Raw genomic sequence first — 24971 nt, 5'->3', positions numbered from 1 at the left:
GAATTAAATAGTCACATTGTATAATAATACCTCCGCCTTTTTCTTTAACATCTGGCCATGGGTAAAAACAATAACATAAATTAATATTTTGAACACATTGAATCGATATTTTTTCTGCAATCTTTAAACAACGTGCAGCAGAACAGAACTGAAAATGTGTGATTCGGAATAGGCACAATGTATGCCATCTATATTTCCTCTTTAGGCATCTCAATGGACAAATTGTTTTTAATGTGGGATATATGACTGGAAAGAGCATAAAATTTCCTTCTTTTTAATCTCCCTTCCGTTTCATTTCATTAAAAAACTAGAACGCAAGCGCTCTTTGAATCTGACATTTTTGTTTACATTCGTCAAATTTCCACATAACAAAAATATAGCATTTGGACAATGTTGTAAATATGTATTATGTAAGAATAACTTGAACATTTACCAGCAATTAATTATTAGTTTAATGTATTAGATATAAAACTAAAACATAGCTTACGGTTTTTCTTGACGTATGCGCGACGGCTGCTTAAAAACTTGGAAATGAGTCAATTTACAGACTGGTTCGGAATAGGCAAGTTCACTGTATATTTGACCTAGAACTATGAAACTTAAACAGAATTTAGATCACCATAATGTGGTTGTGCACACACAATTCCGTATGGATTGCTTTTGTAACTTCAGAGTTATTGCCCTTTAATTGTATAAAAATCCACATATTTGTACATAACAAACTTACCATTTGGTAGAATTTCACTAAATTTCTTTCATTCTTTTCCATGAACAATTATTATAAACATGTGAAGTTGTGTACCCACACCTGTTCACTCCCTTGCCCTGGTCACGATCATGCACCCCCCCCCCCCCCCCCCCCCATTTTTTCATTTTTAATTTTCCATCCATATTCGACATGTGAAGTTTTGTTTCCTCACCCGTTCACACCCCGCCCCCACTTCCCCCCTATTGTGTTCTCTTAAGGACATCTGTTCTTTTAAGTTCAAATGTACATGTTAAACAGCATTACTTGGTGCCAAACCACTCAAAGACAATATTTCGTTTCAGTTATACTTCAAGCTCACATTTCAAATAACTCCATTTAATTTTAAAAGCTAATCTTATTACATTAGCATATTCCATTCAAAATAATTTCTTTAGTCAGGATCAACGTATCATACATTTATATGTACACTTTAAACATTGACTTTGACTACTGAAATTATTTGCTTCTTAGTAACATCCTTAACTTTTTGCCGGATGTATTTTTTTTTTGCCATTCCTCACCACAAATCCTTTCGGCGGGGGATACCAAATAATCGAATTTGCTTGTTTTAACATGTTATCAAGGATGCAACTTGTTTTTGAAATTCCCGCTCATTACACCTTCTTTACTTGTTGCTATATTCGCCTATATGTTGCATATTCGATTTTCTAACTATTTATTTTCCATCAAATTGTGCTGAAAAACGTTGTTTTCCTAACAAATTCGTGATAAAAACATTCGTCTACAATTTCTAGTTATAAATAAAAACGAAGTTCCTGTCAGCAAACATTATCAATAAAGCGCAGACGCATAGTACAGGTATCGCACACTATTGTGAAGTTTTGAAATAAATAAATGAAAGAAAAAAAAACAACAAACAAACAAACAAAAACAACATAAAACGAAGTCAGTGTACTTTGTACATTGTGCGATGGAGTCAGTGATTTCTCGTTGGCCCAGTGCGGTTACGGTTTCGTCGTGAGTTACATTCCCAGACCTGTTTAATTTTGTCCTTTATTTTCTTCAATACAATTCAATGAAGACAAAACCACTTATTAAATCTCGTTGTAACATGTTCACTAAAAGTATATGTCACAATTGACACGTAATTATGTCTAAAATCATTCCACCTTTGATATGATCTAATGTGCTTTTTTAAGCTTTCCTGTGGTATTTTAAACCTATACTAGTTAGTTGTGTAAGTTTTTTCATCAATCTTACTTTTAACATTAATAAAAGCTTTGCTCGGCCATACGTTAAGGACTGACTGATTTATAGATACTATCATTTTTATGAAATTAAGAAACAAAACAAGAATTTGCACAAAATATGTAATGCAAACTAAAAAAAATGGGGATTGAACTCCTGGCGAAAAGGTATAATACGAATATATATAATTACGGTATTCCGTTTTGACGATCGTGAAAATTATTGAAACCTAAACTACGACGTAAGATGGTACGATGACGAAAACGCTATGGTGCGATGGGACGATAATGAAACAACGATGGTACAATGGTGAAAACGCGATGGCACAATGACGAAATCGCAATGATGCGCTCACCGATACGATGGTTTAATGTCGATGTAATATCATGTTTTCATTATCATACCATCGCGTTTTCACCATTGTATCATCGCGTTCTCAGCATCGTACCATCGCGTTTTCACCATCGTGCCATTGCGTTTTCATCATCGTTCCATCGCGTTTTCACCATCGTATCATCGCGTTCTCAGCATCGTACCATCGCGTTTTCACCATCGTGCCGTCGCGTTCTCAGCATCGTACCATCGCGTTTTCACCATCGTGCCATCGCGTTTTCATCATCGTTCCATCGCGCTTTCATCATCGTACCGTCTCTCTCCGGTAGTAATGCGCAATGGTACAGTATAAGTGCCAGTAAAATAAAGGCTTGATACAATATCTTACACAGCTTTAATGGACGGAGCACTGAACATTTTGTAAAGCATTTTGCAAAACAACAGAAACTAAATGGTAAATTTCTTCTCACAAAATACGTTGAGATACATTCAACTATTGTTGACAACAAGAGGGTCATGATGACCCTGAATCAATAGGTCAAATTCATGGTCACTGAAAGTCAGTTTTAAGATTGGTGTGCAAAACTGTACATGTCATCAAAATTTGAAGGTTTGTCTTAAAAAAACAAGAAAGTAGGTCAGTAGGTCAAGGTCACAGTCAAGTGACTCCTAATCACTTAGGGTCATCAGGTAATTAACATTAAACAGGGAAGGAAATATAATCTGTTATTTTTGAAGTATTTATTCCTATATAACTCATATAACAATTGACCCCCAGGGCGGGCCTCCTTTCACCCCAGGGGCATAATTTGAACAATCTTGCTAGAGATTCACTAGGCAATGCTACATAACAAATATCAAAGGCCTAGGCCTTAAACTTTCAGAAAAGAAGATTTTATTTTTTTCCTATATATATAAATTTGGGACCCCCAGGACAGGGCCTCTTTTCACCCCAGGGGCATAATTTGAATAAATTTGGTAGAAGACCATATGGCAATGAAACATACCAAATATTAGAAGCCTAGGCCTTGCAGTTTCAGGCAAGAAACTTTTTTTCTATTTAAGTCTATGTAAAACTTAAGACCCCACGAGGCAGAGCCTCTATTGACCCCAGGAGCATTTGAACAATCTTGGTAGAGAATCACAAGGCAATTCTTCATACCAACTATCAAAATCATAGGTCTTGTGGTTTCAGGCAAGAAGATTTTCAATGTTTTTCCTATACAAGTCTACGTCAATTTGGGACTCCCGCCTTTCCCCAGGGCTGGGCCTCTTTTCACCCCAGGGGCACAATTTGAACAATCTTGGTAGAGGACCATTAGATAATGTCACATGCCAAATATCAAGGCTCTACGCCCGTCGTTTATATGACTGAAAAATTGTTGAAAAAGACGTTAAACCCGAACACACACACAAGGCTCTACGCTTTGCGGTTATGGTCAAGAAGATTTTTTAAGCTTTTCCTTTTGGTTGCCATGGCAACCGGAGATCTGCATGGAATTCAATTCTTTGAATAATTTTGAAAGGGGGCCACTCAAGGATCATTCCTGTGAAGTTTGGTGTAATTTTGCCCAGTGGTTTTCAAGAAGATTTTTAAAGAAAATTTTGACGGACGCACGACACACGTCACACGAGACACGACGGACATTGAGCGGTCACAAAAGCTAATCATGAGCCTTTGGCCTCCATTTTAAAGCCGCGAGAAATTTTACCGTCAGTTTATAAAATGTCGCGGGCAACTTCCAGATCCGCGAGATATTATGTCGAAATTGTATAAAATATCGCGGCCAAGAGAAATTCTCGAGTTTTTCTGTAACACTCCTGTCGTAAAATGTCGCGGATTAAAGAAGAAACCGCGACATTTTCTGTCTACATGGTAGAGTAAGCACGCAAACATATTCTTAATTTAGGTAGCCGATTGCGGCCGTTTTAATCCGCAATATTTTTTCTGATGCGTACCTTATAAAAAGTCGAGTTTAAATATTTAAACCTCGAATTTTTATGCCAAGAAACATCTTATAAAAAGTCGCGGCTTCTTTAAAGCAAGAGCTGACTGTTGACAGCGCGCTCGACTATTCGAAGCATTGACACAAGTATAGGGTCAAAATATTACCTGAGATTTTCAGACAAAAGAAAAGGAACAGATAAGACAAACAATGTACCTGCATTTGTGGAATTGGATAAGTCTTGCACTATATGACAATGTTTGACCATGTTGGTAAGCAAGTGTTCAAAGTTTCAAAGCATATATCAAACAGTTAATAGACAAAATATCGAATGGTATGCGAAACCTAACTAATTTCTATGTCCAAATAAGGGCCATAACTGACCTAAAGTCCTTGTCCTAGGTAAGTAGACTATGAAGGCAAACAAGTGGTTAAAGTTTCAAAGCCATATGACAAACAAGTTAGGCAAAATACAGACTGGTAGGAAATCTTAACTTATTTCCAAGTAAAAAAAGGGCCATAACTTAGCCAAAATAGTTGACAGAGTTATGTACTCTTGCCTACAGATTGGAATCATGATGATAAACAAGTAATAAAAGTTTCAAAGCAACATGTCAAATAGCTTTGACAAAACGTTGACTTGTATGAAACTGAACCAATTTCCAAGTCCATAAAGGGCCATAATTCAGCCAAAATGTAGACAGAGTTATGTACTCTTGCCTACAGATGGAAATCATGATGATAAACAAGTGTACAAAGTTTCAAAGCCATATGTCAAATAGTTTTGACATAACATGGATTTGTATGAAAACTGAACCAATTTCCAAGTCCAAAAAGGGCCATAATTCAGCCAAAATAGTTGACAGATTTATGTACTCTTGCCTACAAATATAAATCATGATGATAAACAATTGTTCAAACTTCCAAAGCCACATGTTAAATAGCTTTGACAAAACATGGACTTGTACAAAAACTGTACCAATTTCCAAGTCCAAAAAGGGCCATAATTCAGCCAAAATAGTTGAGAGAGTTATGTACTCTTGCATACAGATGGAAATCATGATGATAAACAAGACATGTTTAAAGTTTCTAAGCCATATGTCAAATAGTTTTGACATAACATGGATTTGTATGAAAACTGAACCAATTTCCAAGTCAAAAAAGGGCCATAATTCAGCCAAAAAAGTTGACAGAGTTATGTACTCTTGCCTACAAATATAAATCATGATTATAAACAATTGTTCAAACTTTCAAAGCCACACGTCAGATAGTGTTGACAAAACATGGACTTGCTCAAAAATTGTACCAATTTCCAAGTCCAAAAAGGGCCATAATTCAGCCAAAAGAGTTATGTACTCTTGCCTACAGATAGAGACTGTTATATTGAACAAGTGATAAAAGGTTCAAAGCCATATGTCAAACACTTTACACAAAATGTGAACTGGTACGAAAAACTTAACCAAGATTTCTAAGTTAAAAGGGTCATAACTCAGCCAAAATTCTTGATGGAGTTATGTACTCTTACCTAAAACTGGACATGGTGATGGTAAACAAGTGTTGAAAGTTTCAAAGCTTTATCTCAAAAGACTTTGCCAAAAAGTGGACTAGTACGAAAAACTTAACCAAGATGTGACGCCCGCCGACGCCGTGGTGAGTAGGATAGCTCTACTTATTCTTCGAATAGTTTAATGAAAAAAATGTGAATGCAAAGCGTGATTCATCCGGAACTTAAACGGGTTTTAAAAGATGTATAGGAAGTTAACATAGCAGTGAGCAGTATCAATAGCAGTATCAAAGGTACAAAATGTGAAACTTGCAGTAACAGTAGCAGCAGAAGCAGTAGCAAAAAAACAAAACAAAAAAAAACAACAACAAAAGAGTGTAATCGGCAGTAGCAGCAAGAGCAATAGCAAAAACTTGAATTCGGCAATAACAGCAGTCGAACAGCAGCAGTAGCAGTAGTAGCAGTTGCAGTAGCAGCAGTATCAGCAGCAGTAGCAGCAGCGGTAGCAGTAATGGTAATAGCAGTTGTAGCAGAAGCAATAGCACACGTTTTATTACTACTGCTTCTGCCGCTATTGCTGCTGCGGATTTCATGTATTTCATGTATTTGCTTCTGCTGCTACTTCTACTGCTACAGCTGCTTCTGATACTGATGGTACTACTACTGCTACTGCTGCTTCTGATACTGCCGGTACTGCTACTATTACACTGCTACTACGGCTACTGTTGCTTCTGATACTGCTGGTACTACTACTGCTATTGCTGCTTCTGATACTGCCGGTACTGCTACTATTACACTGCTTCTACGGCTACTGCTGCTTCTGATACTGCTGGTACTACTACTGCTATTGCTGCTTCTGATACTGCCGGTACTGCTACTATTACACTGCTACTACGGCTACTGTTGCTTCTGATACTGCTGGTACTACTACTGCTATTGCTGCTTCTGATACTGCCGGTACTGCTACTATTACACTGCTACTACGGCTACTGTTGCTTCTGATACTGCTGGTACTACTACTGCTATTGCTGCTTCTGATACTGCCGGTACTGCTACTATTACACTGCTACTACGGCTACTGCTGCTTCTGATACTGCCGGTACTGCTACTATTACACTGCTACTACGGCTACTGCTGCTGCTATTACTTCTCTGATACTTCTTTTCTGCTATTGCTACTGCTTATACTAATAATACAGCTACTTCTACTACTGCATTAACCACTACTGTTTTAATGCTACTTTTGTTACTGCTACTGCTGCAGCTGTTGCTACTGCTACTGCTGTTACTACTGCTAATCCTACTGCTGCTTCTACTACTATTGCTACTCCTGCTATTCGTAGTACTGCTACTGCTCCTGTTATTTCTGTTACTGCTGCTACTAGGCTACTGCTGCTGCTACTGCATCTACTTCTGCTGCTCCTACTGTTGTCACTGCTACTGCTGCTACTTCCTATTTCACGTTTTTGCTACTGTTGCTTCTGCTACAGCCAATTTCATATCAATTTTAAATGTAAAAAAAATGACAGGTGTATTCAAATCACTCCGTCCTCATAAAATTTTATGAGACCGTTATTGAGGAACAAAAAGTAGCGGTCTTTAATTTTTACCCTCGACATTTTGTAGAATTTCTACAACAAATGCAAACAAATGTCGCGGATTTTTTTCTGTTCCTCGACTTTTTATAGACAAACGAGGGATAAAATGTAGAGTCAAACCATGGACGCTACCGGCCACCGGAGTCAAAATGTTCTTTGCTGTTTCAAACAACTGTTATAAAATATCGCGGTTTATACGTTCCCCGCGACATTTTGTACGATATCGACAGAAAATCTCACGGATTTGTAAGTTGCTCGCGACATTTTATGCTCAAACGATAGAATTTCTCGCGGGTTTAAAATGGCCACAACCGGCCACCATACTTATCGGTATACGAGTACATACTACACTGCTGTCCATGTGATCGTTCTATGTTTATCAATGTTACAAAATAAAGCGTTGTAACAGTTTAAAAAGTTCATGAGGAAAAATGCAAACTAATCGAATGTTCCCGTAATTCTGGAAACTATAAACTGGTCAACCATTATGTTTCATGTAAATATATGAAACAGTCGTTTGGTGATAAATCATTTTAAAAATTACAAATCACAATGTGTGGGTTAGTCGCTTTAATACCGTGTTATTAGAAGCTACTGACAAGTAAAACAAATAAAGCACTAAATTATATAAAAGTTACTGAACAAGATGTTGTTGATGTTCTTTCCAATCTTATTGTTAACAAAGCAAGTGTGCCTGATGAAATAAGTCATCGAATGTTAAAGGAAACGCGTTTAACTATTTGCAAACCATTGACAGTTTTATTGAACAGATCTTTAGAATTGAATATGTATCCTGAAAGTTGGAAAACTGCAAACGTTATTCCATTATTTAAAAAGGGAGATAAAGCTACTCCTTCTAACTACAGACCTGTGTCACTCATTAGCTGTCTTGGAAAGGTAATGGAACGCATTATATTCAAATACTTATATAGTACTATGGTCATGAAAATAAATTTACATTTAAAAATCAGCCAGGATTTATTCCCGGTCATTCTATAGTTTATCAGTTAATCGATATTTATAATCAAATTTGTAAAGCTTTAGATGACACAAAAGCCACATGTATTGTTTTTGCGATAGAAGTAAAGCTTTTGATCGTGTTTGGCATAAGGGTCTTATTTACAAACTAAAACAATATGGTGTGACTGGCAATATTATAAATTGGATTTCTAGTAGGAAGCAAAAGGTTTTCGTGGGATCAGAATTTTCTGATGAAAGAGTTATTAATGCCGGCCTGCCCCAGGGCTCAGTGCTCGGGCCTCTGCTTTTTTTTTAATATACGTTAATGATATTGCTGATTCTCTTTCTAGTATAACAAGATTGTTTACCGACGATAGCTCTTTAGCAGTTAGTTCTAATGACATTAAATACATCGAGACAACGATAAATACAAATTTGAATATCATATCTCGTTGGGCAAACCAATGGCTAATTAAGTTTAATCAAGCAAAAACTGAAGTTATGTATCTTCCACTAGCTAAGCAAAATCGCAGTTTACCGACGCTTTACTTTCAAGACACACTTTTATCCTTTGTTGATAGTCATAAACATTTAGGGGTTACATTTAGCAATAACGGATCATGGCATGATCATATTTCCAATATAACTGCATCGGCAGCAAAAATTCTAAGAACAATGAGAATGTTGAAATTCAAACTTAAGCGAAAAACATTGAATCAAATATATATGTCTTACTTAGGACCTATTATTGAATATGCTTCGGTAGTCTGGGACAGCTGTACAATTTACGAAAAAGATTTATTAGATAGAATTCAATACAACGCAGCGCGAATTGTAACAGGTCTAACTCGATCCGTATCTATTGAAAGATTACTTCATGAAATAGGCTGGGTTTCTTTATCAGACAGAAGACAAATGCAAACATTAATACTGGTTTATAAATATATCTGTGGAGAGTTACCAAATTATTTAACAGAACAATTTCCAGATACCGTATTCGAAACTAACACTTATGAATTAAGAAACAATGCAGATTACGCTACTGTGGCACGTCGGCTACAAATTTATGCAAATTCAGTTATACCTTCATCTGTCAATCTTTGGAACAACCTTGATCGGCAGTTACGCAACTCCGATTCTTTATCAATCTTCAAGCACAAATTAAAAGCAAAATTCAAACCGCATTTAGTACCTTCTTTTTTCATTTACGGAGAGAGATTTCCACAGATTCATCACGCACGAATACGAAATAAATGCAGCAATCTTAATGCAGACTTATTCACAAACCACTTACGAGATAACTCAGTCTGTGAATGCGGATATATTAATGAAGATGCAGAACATTATTTTTTTTAAATGTGCAAATTTTGCGTTTCAACGTCGACAATTGTTTGTTAACACGCGACAGTATCATCCCATAAGTACCAGAAAATTACTTTTTGGCTAGGATAATTTAACTGATGAAGTCAAAGCTATAATTTTTCGTCAAGTATACAACTATATAAAGCATACGAAACGATTTAACAATGACTAATATTTAAGTCATAAGAAGCGGCCATTTACAAGAGTTAAGGGGATAACAAGCAAATATATTGTTGTATATACATTGTTGCATCGGGGGCGTGGAGAGCGAACAAAACATAGTATTACACTTCTTTTTTTCTTCTCTTTTTTAAATTAAATTTGATATTTCATTTCAAAGCTTATCTTTGTTGTTTTTCCTTTTTCTTATTTTTTTCCAAAAGTAAATATGAAAAATTGCATGTAAAACATTTACTTAGTATGTATTTATCTTGAACACAACTCTGATCATTTTGTTACATTACTTATCTCAGGGGAGGGCCGTCATTAATGTTGCTAATATTTGTGGCCCAACCCATTTGCTTTTTACCTAAATCGTCTTCATCATACATTTGTTTGTTTAAATGTGTTATAAATATGTATCTACTATGTATTGCATGTTCTAGATTAGCAATAAAATATGATTAAATCAAATATGAAGCTACGCTGAACAAGTATAAAATCTTAACTAACACTTCCGCAAGAAGTGAATTATTTAATATGAACTAATCGTAAAAAATTGATACACAAATAACGACTTACCTGTTTACGTGGTAACGAAATCAAGGTACCCGTCACATAAAAATAACTGGTACAAGTCGACATTCTTATTTAAAGTAGAATTATGCGCATTTTTCAAGTAAAAATCCAGCTGAAATAAATGTGTGTGTAAAAACGGTGGAGGAAATTATAGCTTTTAACCCAATATAGCAAACTCTTTCTGTTACCATTACGAAATAATAAGTTTCCAAATACGACCTTTCTAATTTTGACTGGGGCAGTCTTTTTAAGAAAAGTCAAACTGCACGCAGGAGTTGCTTCCCTTCAACTTCAGAAATCTCTACCTATAGGCCTAACTAAACTAAAGGAACCATGCAGCGTGGGAGCCATCTGGTCTATCGCGTAATGGTTGCCGGGTATTTGAACACTAATTTCTTACTTGGCATGGCAACAGAGGTCTAAATTAAAGTTAGTTTCTGTTTAAATTTCATTGTGGATGTATTTGTGACAGTTTGGTAGGAAAAATGTGAGAGCATGTTGTATTTGGTGAAGTGAATCTCAACTGTAGTATGAGTAGTACTTCCAGGTCAAAGCAGTGTGATTTTGATGTCAGTTTACAGTAAGCAAATGTGATTAGAGAAATCTCTCTTAGAAGATACATGACCCCTACTTTTCTGTTCATTTTACATCAGTTTTATCATAACTCTTTAAAATGAGGTAAGGATTTGTTCTCTGAATTTTTTTTTTTTGGTCTAGCTATGTTTGGTAGCTTTTTAAAAAATATCAGTTTTATATAGAATATATAGGGAAAACTATTTAACTGGTTGTGACCTATAGTGAGATCACTGTATAGAAGATTGAAGAAAAAATTATTATTTTATTGTCCGATTTTGTTATTTCTAAAGCACCAGCTTCAAATCCTTACGCGACATTAGCTTAATTTAACACATTTAAATGCATAGCAACTGAATATTGAATTTGTAAAACATTCACGAAAAGCACACTATGTGAAGTAAGATGCGCATAATGCCACTTTAAGCAATTTAATCAAAACTACATGTATTTCGAGGCTTGAACGCAATACTGTCGTAACTCCTATTTAATAAAGAAGGACTTACGACAGTATTGCGTTCAACCCTCGATTTGTAACAAGAGGTATTTATACCTTTATCCATATTGTGTACCCTGTACACGGTCGAATATCTTATCAGAAAACATCAACGATTAACATATCCATTACAGTAATGGATAGCCGAATGCATATTCATTGAGTGCATATTCAGTTTAATTTATATATACCAATTTATTTTAGCCTGCAGTGGGGCTTGAACCAACGGCCCCTGGACTAAGCGGCCGACACCACTAGTCCACTACTCCCCTTAGAATAATCGTTTATGAATTTTTATAATAACAAAATAATAACAACTAAAATGTATACAGCAAAATGGAAAATAACTATTATATAGCTATATTAATTCTGTCAAATTGTGGCTTGTATTTCACATGTAAATATGAACAGGCAGAAAAAAACTTTCATTTTGTATGTTGCTTAATATGCAGGACTTGACACAGGTCTACTAATAGCGCGCGCGCACACACACAAAAATATCACTCACCTCTATTTTAACGGCGACAAAAATTGAAAATTTCGTACGATAAAAAAAAAACAACAACAAACAAACAAAAAGGTGGAGGTATATAATAATAGGGCCATTACAACAGTAGCTGGATCTGGGATTTTGTATTCGGCTCCCGCGAATTTACAAGGACGGATCACACTCGGCGCTTGCCCGCCTCGTGAGATCCGACACGAGCCAAATACAGCATCCAATATCGAGCTACTATTATAATAACCCTATTATACTGCACAGACTAGGCAGTCAAAAATAACTTGAATTTCGCAAATTTTAGTCTAATTCAAAACCATAATTGAGCCGTGCCATGGGAAAACCAATAGTGGCTTTGCGACCAGCATGGATCCAGACAAGCCTGCGCATCCGCGCAGTCTGGTCTGAATCCATGCTGTTCGCTAACAGTATCTCTAATTCACATAAGCTTTGAAAGCGAACAGCATGGATCCTGACCAGACTGCGCGGATGCGCAGGCTGGCCTGGATCAATGCTGGTCGCAAAGCCACTTTGTTAGTTTTCTCATGGCACGGCTCATATATTATTTGGAGACATAGAGCGCAACCCAACAAAACAGAAGTGTTCCAAGGTGAACATTTTCATTTGGAAAAACCCTAGTGTGGGCCCTGTTTTATCGAGCTCATCTCACCAAGTGTGTGTCTAAATTTACCAGCGCACAACGTGCTCACGGTGAGCAGGTGTGATCTCTAATAGTCCAACCGTCTGTCTGTCGTCCGTCTGTTGACATTTTCATTTGCTGTAAGCAGCTGATCCGGCATACATGTTCTCTACACAGTCCTTACAGAAATCTATTCCATGCTGAACTCGTGGTGGCATGGCAACAGAAAGGAAAAACTATATTTGTCTTTTTGTCAAAAACTTTCTTTTGAACAATATCAAATAAATATTCCTCGGGTGACCTTCTACTAAGACTGTTCAAATGAAGAAGATTCCTAAAATGATGGCAATCAGAAGGAGTGGGTTTAAATATTTTCGTCAGGAACTAAATGTTTGATTTTGAAATATTTTTATGCAAATCGGAGGACCTTCTTCCAATATTGTTTAAATTATTTTTACTTTTCAGGAAAAAAAAACTTAACAAGAAGCTGCGTTCAATAAACGCTTGATGCCCCCAGTGGCATCATTGTGGATAGATTTTGCACCTAAGTCCAAAACGAGGTCAAGGTCAAGGTCAAACTGAGGTCAGGTGATGTATGAAGATGAAGAATGGTCACAGTTTACATCTGTATTAGTATCAATTCATTCTTGTAAGGGGCATTGATGCTAGACGAAACGGTCCCATTCGGTTAACCAAGAGATGGCCCATATAAAGCAACCTAAGTCAAAAATGAGGTCAAGGTCAAACTGAGGTCAGGTGATGTCTGAAGATGAGGAATGGTCACAGGTAACATCTGCATTAGTATCAAGTCATTCTAGTAATGGGTATTGGTGCTAGACGAAACGGTCCCATTTGGTTAACCTCCTACGGAAGGACGAGCGGACAGGACAATCACTATATGCCTCCCGCATCAGTAGATGTTGGGGGCATTAAAACAACAACATGGCCAACAGCAAGTGTTGTAACTTTTCCCTGTTTGTCCGAACATATGAGCTTGCTGAGAATCGTTAACAAAGTTTCTGCAGCAACGCCGTCGTTTATGGTGTACCATTTGGGTCGAAAGTCTGCTTTGCGTGCGCACACATATCAGAATATACGTGCACGTATAGAAGTATGTGTGCACGCGTAAATGTATACATCTACCTGTATATTTTCATACGAGCACTCGTAAATATGTAAGTGCACGCATCAATCATCCTATGAAGTTTCAACATTCTGGGCCAAGTGGTTCTCAAGTTACTGATTGGAAAGAGCTTTCCTTGTTCAGGACCCTGTGACCTTGATCTTCGCCCAAAAGACCCCAAAAGCTATATGGGTCATGTACGGTGCAAGTCCTATTACCCTATGAAGTTTTAAAGTTCTGGGCAAATGGTTCTCTAGTTATTGATCAGAAATGTCTAAATACCGCTAAAATCTCCAAATTCAACAATATTACAAATTGTGATGATACGAAGACAGTTTAGAAGCAATTGGCAGTATCTGACATTGAAGTTAAGGGTGATATTACCTCTTATTTAAATCATTTCATAAAAACAAGAGGGCCATGAAGGCCCTGTATCGCTCACCTGACCTATTGACCTAAAGATTATCAAGATTAACATTCTGAGCAAGTTTCATTAAGATATGGTCTCTAAAGTGTTAACTAGCTTTTCCTTTGATTTGACCAGGTGCCCTAGTTTTTGACCCCACATGACCCAGATTCAAACTGGACCTAAAGATCATCAAGATTAACATTCTGACTATGTTTCATGAAGATACAGTCATAAATGTGGCCTCTAGAATGTTAACAAGCTTTTCCTTTGATTTGACCTAGTGACTTAGTTTTTGACCATACCTCAACCAGATTTAAACTTGACCTATAAATTATCAATATTAACATTCTGACCAAGTTTCATTAAGATAGGGTCATAAATGTGGCCTCTACAGTGTCAACTAGCTTTTCCTTTGATTTGACCTGCTGACCTAGTTTTTAATCCTACATGACCCAGATTCAAACTGGACCTTGAAAACATCAAGATTAACAATCTTACCAAGATTCATAAAGATACAGTCATAAATGTGACCTTTAGAGTGTTAACTATCTTCTCCTTTGATTTGACCTGGTGACCTAGTTTTTGACCCCAGATGACCCAATATCAAAAAGGTCCAAGATTTTTTTTAGGGTAACACTCTGACCAAGTTTCATTAAGATTGTGCCAAAAGTGTGACCTCTGAAGTGTTAACAAGCTTTTCCTTTGATCTGACCTGGCGGCCTAGTTTTTTTACCCCGGATGACGCAGTATCAAACTCGTCCAAAATTTTATTAAGGGTAACATTCTGATCAAGTTTCATTAAGACTGGGCCAAACTTGTGACCTCTAGAGTGTTAACAAGCTTTTCCTTTGATTTGACCGGGTGACCTATTTTTTTGACTCCAGATAACTCAATATCAAACTCGTCCAAGATTTATTGAGGGTAACATTCTGATCAAGTTTCATTCAGATTGGGCTAAAATTGTGACCTCTAGAGTGTTAACAGTCAAATTGTTGACGACAAACACAGGGTGAGCACAAAAGCTCACCTTTGAGCACTTCGTGCTCAGGTGAGCTAAAAATGAGTTGAGTTGAGTTTCGTCAAAGCAGTCTAACATAGACAACCTACTTTCGATTTCAAAAACTACAAGAAAATACAATTTAATGTTTCTCCAATTTGTTTATTTCTCGAAAAATAAGAAATAAAATCATTTTTAAAATCAGTAGTAATTAAACAAACCAGTAAAAGCTTATTCTCCCAATAATTTATCCGCTTACTGACTGCAAAATTAAACCCATGTATTTTTTCGGTAAACCGAAGTCCGTATTTTCAAACGCAAAGTCGTAGAAGCGTTGTTATAAACAAGTTACATGTGTTCGCAGACATGTGCCCAAAATGTAATTAGGATTCATCCGCGAAGTCTCGTGGAAGAATTAACGTACTGCACATATCTTATTGGTGTCATTTAAAATGAACTTGTCATATTTTAATTTTCATCGATGTGGTAAACTCTTTGATAAGAGACATTCCAATGCTTTCTGAGGTACCCGACTCAATAAAATACTGACAGTATGTTCTGGAACTATATTTTGTCTTTTGCTGGATGTTACGCAAGCTTGGTAAGCCTGAAGTCATGAAATGCACAGCGCAATAAATTTGTTATTTGCGCAATGATTTTAATGATTGTTTTTTTTTTTTGAAAGAGACAGGGTAACAAATGAATAATTTGGCTAATAAGTTAATATGCAGTTTTTATTTCAATTTGTGAACATCATTTTGCTCTTCTGTGACAAAAGGGCATAAAATTATTCACCATAATCATATGTGCAACTGTATTACCAAATCCCACAGATCGAGTTATTTGTGTTTATGCTTAATGAGTTACCACGGAAGAAAATATGTGGCTTTATTGGAGTATTGCAAAATTACACTTCTTAAATGATTACATCGTATATTGGTCATAGCAAATGCGATTGACATAACTGAACTTCATCCGATCAATGAACTGTTTGAAATTAGAGACAATCTAATGGAACTACATCAATTCGCTGTGTTGTGAGGCCATTTAATGAGAATGAGAAATCGGGTGATAGCACGGACTCGTCAAATGCTTTCACAAGCTTTTCCTTTGATTTGACCGAGTGACCTAGTTTTTGACCCCACATGACCCAGATTCAAACTTGACCTAGAGATCACCAAGACAAACAGTCTGATCAAATTTGATAAAGACCGAGCCACAACTGTGTCCTCTAGAGTGTTCCCAAGCTAATCCTTAGGTCAAGATCATAAGTGACCCCTAATTACTTGGGGTCATCAGGTAATTATAACTGAACAGTCTAGGAAATATGATCAGATAATTTTTAAAGTATTTTTCTTATATAACAAATACATGTGACCCCAGGGCGGGGCCTCTTTTTACCCAAGGGGCATAATTTGAACGATCTTGTTAGAGAACCACTAGACAATGCTACATACCAAATATCAAAGGCTTAAGCCTTGAACTTTCAGACGAGAAGATTTTTATTTTTTTTTCCTATATAAGTCTATGTAAAACTTGGAACCCCCTGGTGGGGCCTCTTTTCACCCTGGGTCATAATTTGAATAATCATGGTAGAGGATTACTAGGCAATGCAACATAACAAATATCAGAAGCCTAGGCCTTGTAGTTTCAGACATAAAGATTTTTAAAGCTTTTTCCTATTCAAGTCTATGTAAAATTTGGGACCTCCGGGGTGGTGCCTCTTTTCACCCCACGGTAATAATTTGAACAATCTTGATAGAGAACCACAAGGCAATGCTACATGCTAAATATCAAAGGTCTAGATGTTGCAGTTTCAGACGAGAAGATTTTTAAAGTTTTTTACGCCCCCGGCATCTACTGATGCGGGAGGCATATAGCGATTGTCTTGTCCGTTCGTCCGTCTGTCCGTTCGTACGAGGTTAACCAAATGGGACCATTTCGTCTAGCATCAATACCCCATTGATACTAATGCAGATGTAACCTGTAACCATTCCTCATCTTCAGACATCAAGTGACCTCAGTTTGACCTTGACTCTGACCTCGTTTTGGACTTAGGTCGCTTTGTAAGGGCCATCTCTTGGTTAACCAAATGGGACCGTTTCGTCTAGCATCAATACCCCCTACTAGAATGACTTGATACTAATGCAGATGTAACCTGTGATCATTCCTCATCTTCAAACATCACCTGATCTCAGTTTGACCTTGACCTCGTTTTGGACTTAGGTTGCTTTGTAAGGGCCATCTCTTGGTTAACCAAATGAGACCGTTTTGTCTAGCATCAATACCCCTTACTAGAATGACTTGATACTAATGCAGATGTAACCTGTGACCATTCCTCATCTTCAAACATCACCTGACCTCAGTTTGACCATGACTTTGACCTCGTTTTGGACTTAAGTTGCTTTGTATCGACAAGGATGTCACCGGGGGCATCAAACGTTTATTGAACGCAGCTTCTTGTTTCCTATTTAACTCTATGTAAAATTTTGGATCCCCGGGGCTGGGCCTCTTTTCACCTCAGGGGCATAATTTGAAAAAACTTCATAGAAGACCATTAGATGATGTTACATGGCAAACATTGAGGCTCTACTCTGTGATTTTAGACAAGAAGATTTTCAAAGTTTTTTTCTATACAAGTCAATGTAAACCATGTGACTCCAAGGGCGGGGCCGTATTTGACCCTAGGAGGGTAATTTGAACAATCTTAGAGGACCACTAGATGATGCTACATGCCAAATATTAAATGTGATATGTGGTTTTGGACAAGAAGATTTTTAAAGTTTTTCCTTTCATTTGCCATGGCAACCAGAGTTCTGCATGTTATTCAATTCTTTGAATTTTTTTTAAAGAGGACCATCCAAAGAACACCCTTGTGAAGTTTCGTCAAAATTGGCTTGGTGGTTTAGGAGATGCTGTTTAAAGAAAAGTGTGGTCGGACGCCGGACGGTGAGTGATCACAATAGCTCACCCTGAGCCTTTGGCTCAGGTGAGCTAAAAATGGTACTAAGAATTTCCTCGCTTGGCGCTCAGCATTAAGAAGGTAGAGCTAGGACTAGTCAGCTCGGTGTCAGTATAATGTGAGTGGGTGGGGTATCATTTGTCTATGGCCTGATATTCCAGTGAGGCAGCACTATAAAGTTGGGCACTGTGCTCACAACTACAAGTAGACACCGTCGTCTATACGACTGAAAAAATGTTGAAAAAGACATTAAACCCAAACACACACAAAACTTAACCAGGGTACTTAACCAAGGTTTTCTAAGTCCTAAAAGGGGCATAATTTGGCCAAAATACTGGTCAGAGTAATTGGACTTGATGCTATCAAATAGTTTTATAACCATGAGGACATGTCAAGTTTCAATTCAATATCTGCATTAGTTTTGGAGATAGTAACTTGCATGTAAAACTTTAACAAGGATTTTCTTAGTCCAAAAAAGGGCATAATTTGCTCAAAATACATGTCACAGTTATGAAACTTGACCCAGTCAGGTTGGTTATTGACCTAGAAAATGAAAAAATAAGTTTCAAAGGTATATGCCTTTCAACAATAGCTGTACTGACTTGCATGCAAAACTTTAAGTAAGGCGTGACGCCGACGCCGACACCAGGGTGAGTAGAATAGCTAGACTATTCTTTGAATAGTGGAGTTAATAAATACAAATATATAGTGTCTATTTCAGACTCTAAATAAGACCTCTTAAGCCAAACTTCAACAGTATTTAAAGAAAATCCATGCAGTCTGATCAAGATATGCACATTTAGTTGGTATCTTTTTAGAAAGCTTCCCCCTTTTAACAGTTAAGTACGGTCCAAATTGAAATATGGACAAGTTCATTACAGAAATTAAGCAGAGTAACGGTTAAAACAAAAGTGTTTTGTTTCATACATCCAGAGTCAGTCAACATTTCAGGAAGTATTTTTTTAATCATGAAACTAGAATGTGTCTGTAGGATACAGGGTGTGCCCCTTCTGGTACATTTATCACAAATAAGGGGCAATAATTTAAATATTCACATTGTTAAGTAGGTATAGCCTCAAATATTTAATATAAAGGATTCATTATTCTACGATACCTTTTAAACTATGAGCATCACGAACAAAAATTACACTATTTTGGCTGTTTCAAGGACTACAACTCTGTAAAAAGCGCTAAGATTCACAAGAAGAATGACAAGTGTGCAAGGTCACATCATAATAAAGATTCATACAAGATTTCATGAATTTACATCAAATACTTTTTAGCTAGGCATGGCATAAGGGGAAGATGTGCATTTTCGACTATTTCAGGGGCCGTAACTTTGAAAACAGGAGGTGGAGCCAGAAAAAATATAAGAGGTGCGCAATATATCATGATAAGGACTCATGCAAGTTTTCATTTATTTATATCAAATACTTATAAATTCATTATACCAGTATTTCCCAAGGAAAGTTACAGAAACAAGCCAGTCTGACAGACAGCTAAATCCCCCGCCACTGCTATGGATAGTGAAAGGGTAAACCTTTGACCTTAAGCAGTGACTCTGACCTTGAACTGACATGGCTGACTCATAAAACCTGCTCAACGTCTTGATGAGGTGATCATTTGACCCAAGTTTCATGCAAATCCTTCAAGGGGTTAGGGAAATACAGAGCTCAAACCTTTGGCCTTGAGTTGTGACCTTGACCTTGAGTTGACATGGCTGACTCGTGAGTTTTTGATAGTGTGGACACAAGATAGAAGGCAAAAACGTTTGACCTTGAGTTGTGACCTTGAGCTTGAGCCGGCATATCAGACTCATGGGTTCTGCACAATCACTTTGATAAGGTGATCATTTGACCCCAAGTTTAATATGAATCTTTCAAGGGAATTAGGAGATACAGAGCAGACACAAAATGTAAGGCTCAAACATTTGACCCTCAGTTGTGACCTTGACCTTCAGCCGGCATGGCTCACTCATAAGTTCTGCATATCGCCTTGCTGAGGTGATTATTTTACCCCAGTTTGTTGAAAATCCTTCAAGGGGTTTAGGAAATATAGAGCGGACACAAAATGAAAGGCTCAAACCTTTTAACCTAAGTTGTGACATTGACCTTGAGCCAGCATGGCTGATTCATGGGTTCTGCATATTGTCTTGACAAGGTGATCATTTGACCAAAGTTTTATAAACTTCCTTCAAGGGGTTTAGGAGATAAAAAGCGGACATAAAATGGAAGGCTCAACCCTCAACCCTTCAAAGTTGTGACCTTGACCTTGAGCCGACAAGGCTGACTGATGTTTTCTGCACATCATCTTGATGTTTGTTTTCTGCACATCATCTTGATGAGGTGATCATTTGATCCAAGTTTCATGAAAATCCTTCAAGGGGTTTAGGAGATATGGAGCGGACACGAAAGTGTTACGGAAGGACGGACGGAAGGATGGACTGAGACCATTCCTATAACGCCCAACTACTTGTAGCGGGGGATTAAAAAATACAAGTGAAGACTTCAGACAATTATTCAAACCAAAAGCTCACAGCTTTGAAAAAAATAGAAATTTGAAACTTTGGCTGAAATATTTATTCATTTTGTACTAGGGACTATTTACTATTTAAACGTGAAATTTTATATTCATCATAAGTGAAGTAATTTGATTTTACATTTCCTTATTTATTTGTTTCTTTAATCTGTATTATTTTTTTATATACAAGTTGCCAGCTAGCTTTACTCAGTAGCCGGAGAGCATAAAACTATGGAATCAGAGGGTTCCAAGTTTGAACTCTTGACCGGGCCTTGCGGAGGCATGATGTTCTCAAGCACTATCTGAAAGAAGAAGTTGTGTCTGTGACTTTTTGAAAGAAGATGTAAGAAGTCTGTACTGATTTGCCTGCACCTCTGATGCATGTAAAGAAGATGGCAATTGCTTGCAGAGAACAGGTTAGTGCTGGTACAAAATCCAAGTACACTGTTCAGGTTAACGGACCACTGTTTCATAACAGAAAACTTAACAAGAGGGCCAAGATGGCTCAAGGCCGCTCACCTGAGAAACACACCATAACAGTGTAAACATGTTTGACCTAGTGATTTCATAGAAACAAATATTCTGACCAACTTTCATTAAGATTGGACCAAAAATGTGGTCTCTTAAGTGTAAACTAGAAATTGCTTTTGTAAACAAGAGAGCCAAGATGGCCCTAGGTCGCTCACCTAAGAAACACACCATAACAGTGTAAAACATGTTTGACCTTGTGACTTCATGGAAATAAATATTCTGACCAATTTTCATTAAGATTGAACCAAAAAATTGGTCTCTTGTGATAAAACAAGCATTTTCTTAGATATGACCTAGTTTTTGACCCTAGATAACCCATGTTCAAACTCGACCTAGATTTTATCAAGGCAATCATTCTGACCAAAATTCATGAAGATCAATTGAAAAATACAGCCTCTATCACATACACAAGTTTTTTCTTTGATTTGACCAAGTGACCTGTTTTTGACCTCAGATGACCCATATTCAAATTCGACCTAGATTTCATAAAGGCAATCATCCTGACCAAATTCCATAAAAATAAATTGAACAAAAATTCTCTATCGCATACACAAGATTTTTCTTTAATTTGACCTAGTGACCTAGTTTTTGACCTAGATAACCCATATTCAAACTCGACCTAGATTTCATCAAGGCAATCACTTCTGACCAAATTTCATGATGAATCAATTGAAAAATACATCCTCTACTGCATACACAATGTTTTTCTTCGATTTGACCTAATGACCTAGTTTTTGACCCCAGATGACCCATTTTTGAACTCGGCCTAGATTTTATCAAGGTTATCATTCTGGCTAAATATCATGAAGATCAGTTGAACAAGAGCTGTCCGTAAGACAGCCAAGCTCGACTATTTCGAAATATTTGTCCCAGAAGCAGGAAATAATTACCCAAAAGGTTTAAATATCAAAAGAGTTTTAAGTTCAAAGGGGAATAATTTGATCAAAATGCATATCAGTTTATGGGACTTGCTGCTATCAACTAGTTTTTATAACCCCGAAGGCACATGTGAAGTCTCAATTCAATACTGCATTAGTTTTGGAGATGAAACTTGCATGTAAAACTTTAAACCAGATTTTCAAGTTCTAAAAGGGGGCATAATTTGCCCAAAATACATCCGAGTTATGGGACTTGATCAGTTGAGGTTAGTAATTGATCTAGAAAAAGAAAAATTAAGTTTCAAATCTATATGCCTTTTAGTATAGCCGTATGTACTTGCATGCAAACTTTAACCAGAATTTGCTAAGTCAAAAGGGGACATAATTTGGCCAAAATGAAGGTCAAGTTATGGGACTTGATGCTATCAACTAGTTTTATAACCCCGAAGACACAGTGAAGTTCAATTCAATATCTGCATTAGTTTTGGAGATAGTAACTTGCATGTAAAACTTTAACCAAAATTTTCTAAGTCTAAAAGGGGGCATAATTTGCTCAAAAACATGTCAGAGTTATGGGACTTGGCCCAATGAGGTTGGTAATTGATCTAGAAAAAGAAAAATAAGTTTCAAATCTATATGCCTTTTAGAAATAGCTGTATGTACTTGCACGCAAGAACTTTAACCAGAATTTTCTAAGTCCAAAAGGGGGCATAATTTGGCCAAATGAAGTCAGAGTTATGGGACTTGCTGCTATCAACTAGTTTTATAACCCCGAAGACACATGTAAAGTTTTAAATCAATATCTGCATTAGTTTTGGAGACAGTAACTTGCATGTAAAACTTTAACCAAAATTTTCTAAGTCTAAAAGGGGGCATAATTTGCTCAAAAAACATGTCAGAGTTATGGGACTTGACCCAATGAGGTTGGTAATTGATCTAGAAAAAGAAAAAATAAGTTTCAAATCTATATGCCTTTTAGAAATAGCTGTATGTACTTGCACGCAAACTTTAACCAGAATTTTCTAAGTCCAAAAGGGGGGCCATAATATTGGCGCAAAATGAAACGTCAGAAAGTTTATGGGATCTTGCTGCTATTTCAACTAGATTTATTAAACCCCGAGAGAACACATGGTGAAGTTTCAAATCAATATCTGCATTAGTTTTGAGAGATAGTAACTTGCATGTAAAACTTAACCAAATTTTCTAAGTCCTAAAAGGGGGCATAATTTGCTCAAAATACATGTCAGAGTTATGGGTCTGACCTGTGAGTTCGTAACTGATCTAGAAAAGAAAAAATAAGTTTCAAATCTATATGCCTTTTAGAAATAAGCTGTATGTACTTGACCACGCAAATCTTTAACCAGAATTTACTAAGGTCCAACAAAGGGTTGCGCAATAAAATTTGGGCCAAAATGAAAGTCAGAGTTATGGGACTTGCTGCTATCAACTAGTTTTATAACCCCGAAGACACATGTAAAGTTTCAAATCAATATCTGCATTAGTTTTGGAGACAGTAACTTGCATGTAAAACTTTAACCAAAATTTTCTAAGTCTAAAAGGGGGCATAATTTCCTCAAAAAACATGTCAGAGTTATGGGACTTGACCCAATGAGGTTGGTAATTGATCTAGAAAAAGAAAAAATAAGTTTCAAATCTATATGCCTTTTAGAAATAGCTGTATGTACTTGCACGCAAAACTTTAACCAGAATTTTCTAAGTCCAAAAGGGGGCATAATTTGGCCAAAATGAAAGTCAGAGTTATGGGACTTGCTGCTATCAACTAGATTTATAACCCCGAAGACACATGTGAAGTTTCAAATCAATATCTGCATTAGTTTTGGAGATAGTAACTTGCATGTAAAACTTAACCAAAATTTTCTAAGTCTAAAAGGGGGCATAATTTGCTCAAAATACATGTCAGAGTTATGGGTCTTGACCCAGTGAGGTTGGTAATTGATCTAGAAAAAGAAAAAATAAGTTTCAAATCTATATGCCTTTTAGAAATAGCTGTATGTACTTGCACGCAAAACTTTAACCAGAATTTTCTAAGTCCAAAAGGGGGCATAATTTGGCCAAAATGAAAGTCAGAGTTATGGGACATGCTGCTATCAACTAGTTTTATAACCCCGAAGACACATGTAAAGTTTCAAATCAATATCTGCATTAGTTTTGGAGACAGTAACTTGCATGTAAAACTTTAACCAAAATTTTCTAAGTCCAAAAGGGGGCATAATTTGCTCAAAATACATGTCAGAGTTATAGGACTTGACCCAGAGAGGTTGGTAATTGACCTAGAAAAAGAAAAAATAAGTTTCAAAGCTATATGCCTTTAATTGATGGCTGTATGTACTTGCATGCAAAAACTTAACCAAGGTGTTACGCCGACGCCGACGCCGACGCCCACGCCCACGCCCACGCCGACGCCAGGGTGAGTAGAATAGCTAGACTATTCTTCGAATAGTCGATCTAAAAATACAGCCTCTATTGCATACACAAGGTTTTTCTTTGATTTGACCTAGTGACCTAGTTTTTGACCCCATATGACCCATTTTCGAACTTGGTCTAAATTTCATCAAGGTAATCATTATGACCAAAATTCATGAAGATCAATTGAAAAATACAGCCTCTATCGCATACACAAGGTTTTTCCTTGATTTGACCTAGTGACCTAGTTTTCAAACCCAGATGACCCATTTTCGAACTCGGCCTAGATTTCATCAAGGTAATCATTCTGACCAATATTCATGAAGATCAATTGAAAAATACAGCCTCTATCGCTTACACAAGGTTTTTCTTTGATTTGACCTAGTGACCTAGTTTTTGACCCGAGATGACCCATTTTCGAACTCGGCCTAGATTTTATCAAGGTTATCATTCTGACCCATATTCATGAAGAATAATTGAAAAATACAGCCTCTATCGCATACGCAAGGTTTTTCTTTGATT

This window comes from Mercenaria mercenaria, chromosome 4 (assembly GCF_021730395.1).
Source record: "Mercenaria mercenaria strain notata chromosome 4, MADL_Memer_1, whole genome shotgun sequence".
NCBI classification, from domain to species: domain Eukaryota; kingdom Metazoa; phylum Mollusca; class Bivalvia; order Venerida; family Veneridae; genus Mercenaria; species Mercenaria mercenaria.
Note: the sequence above shows the minus strand (reverse complement) of the source record.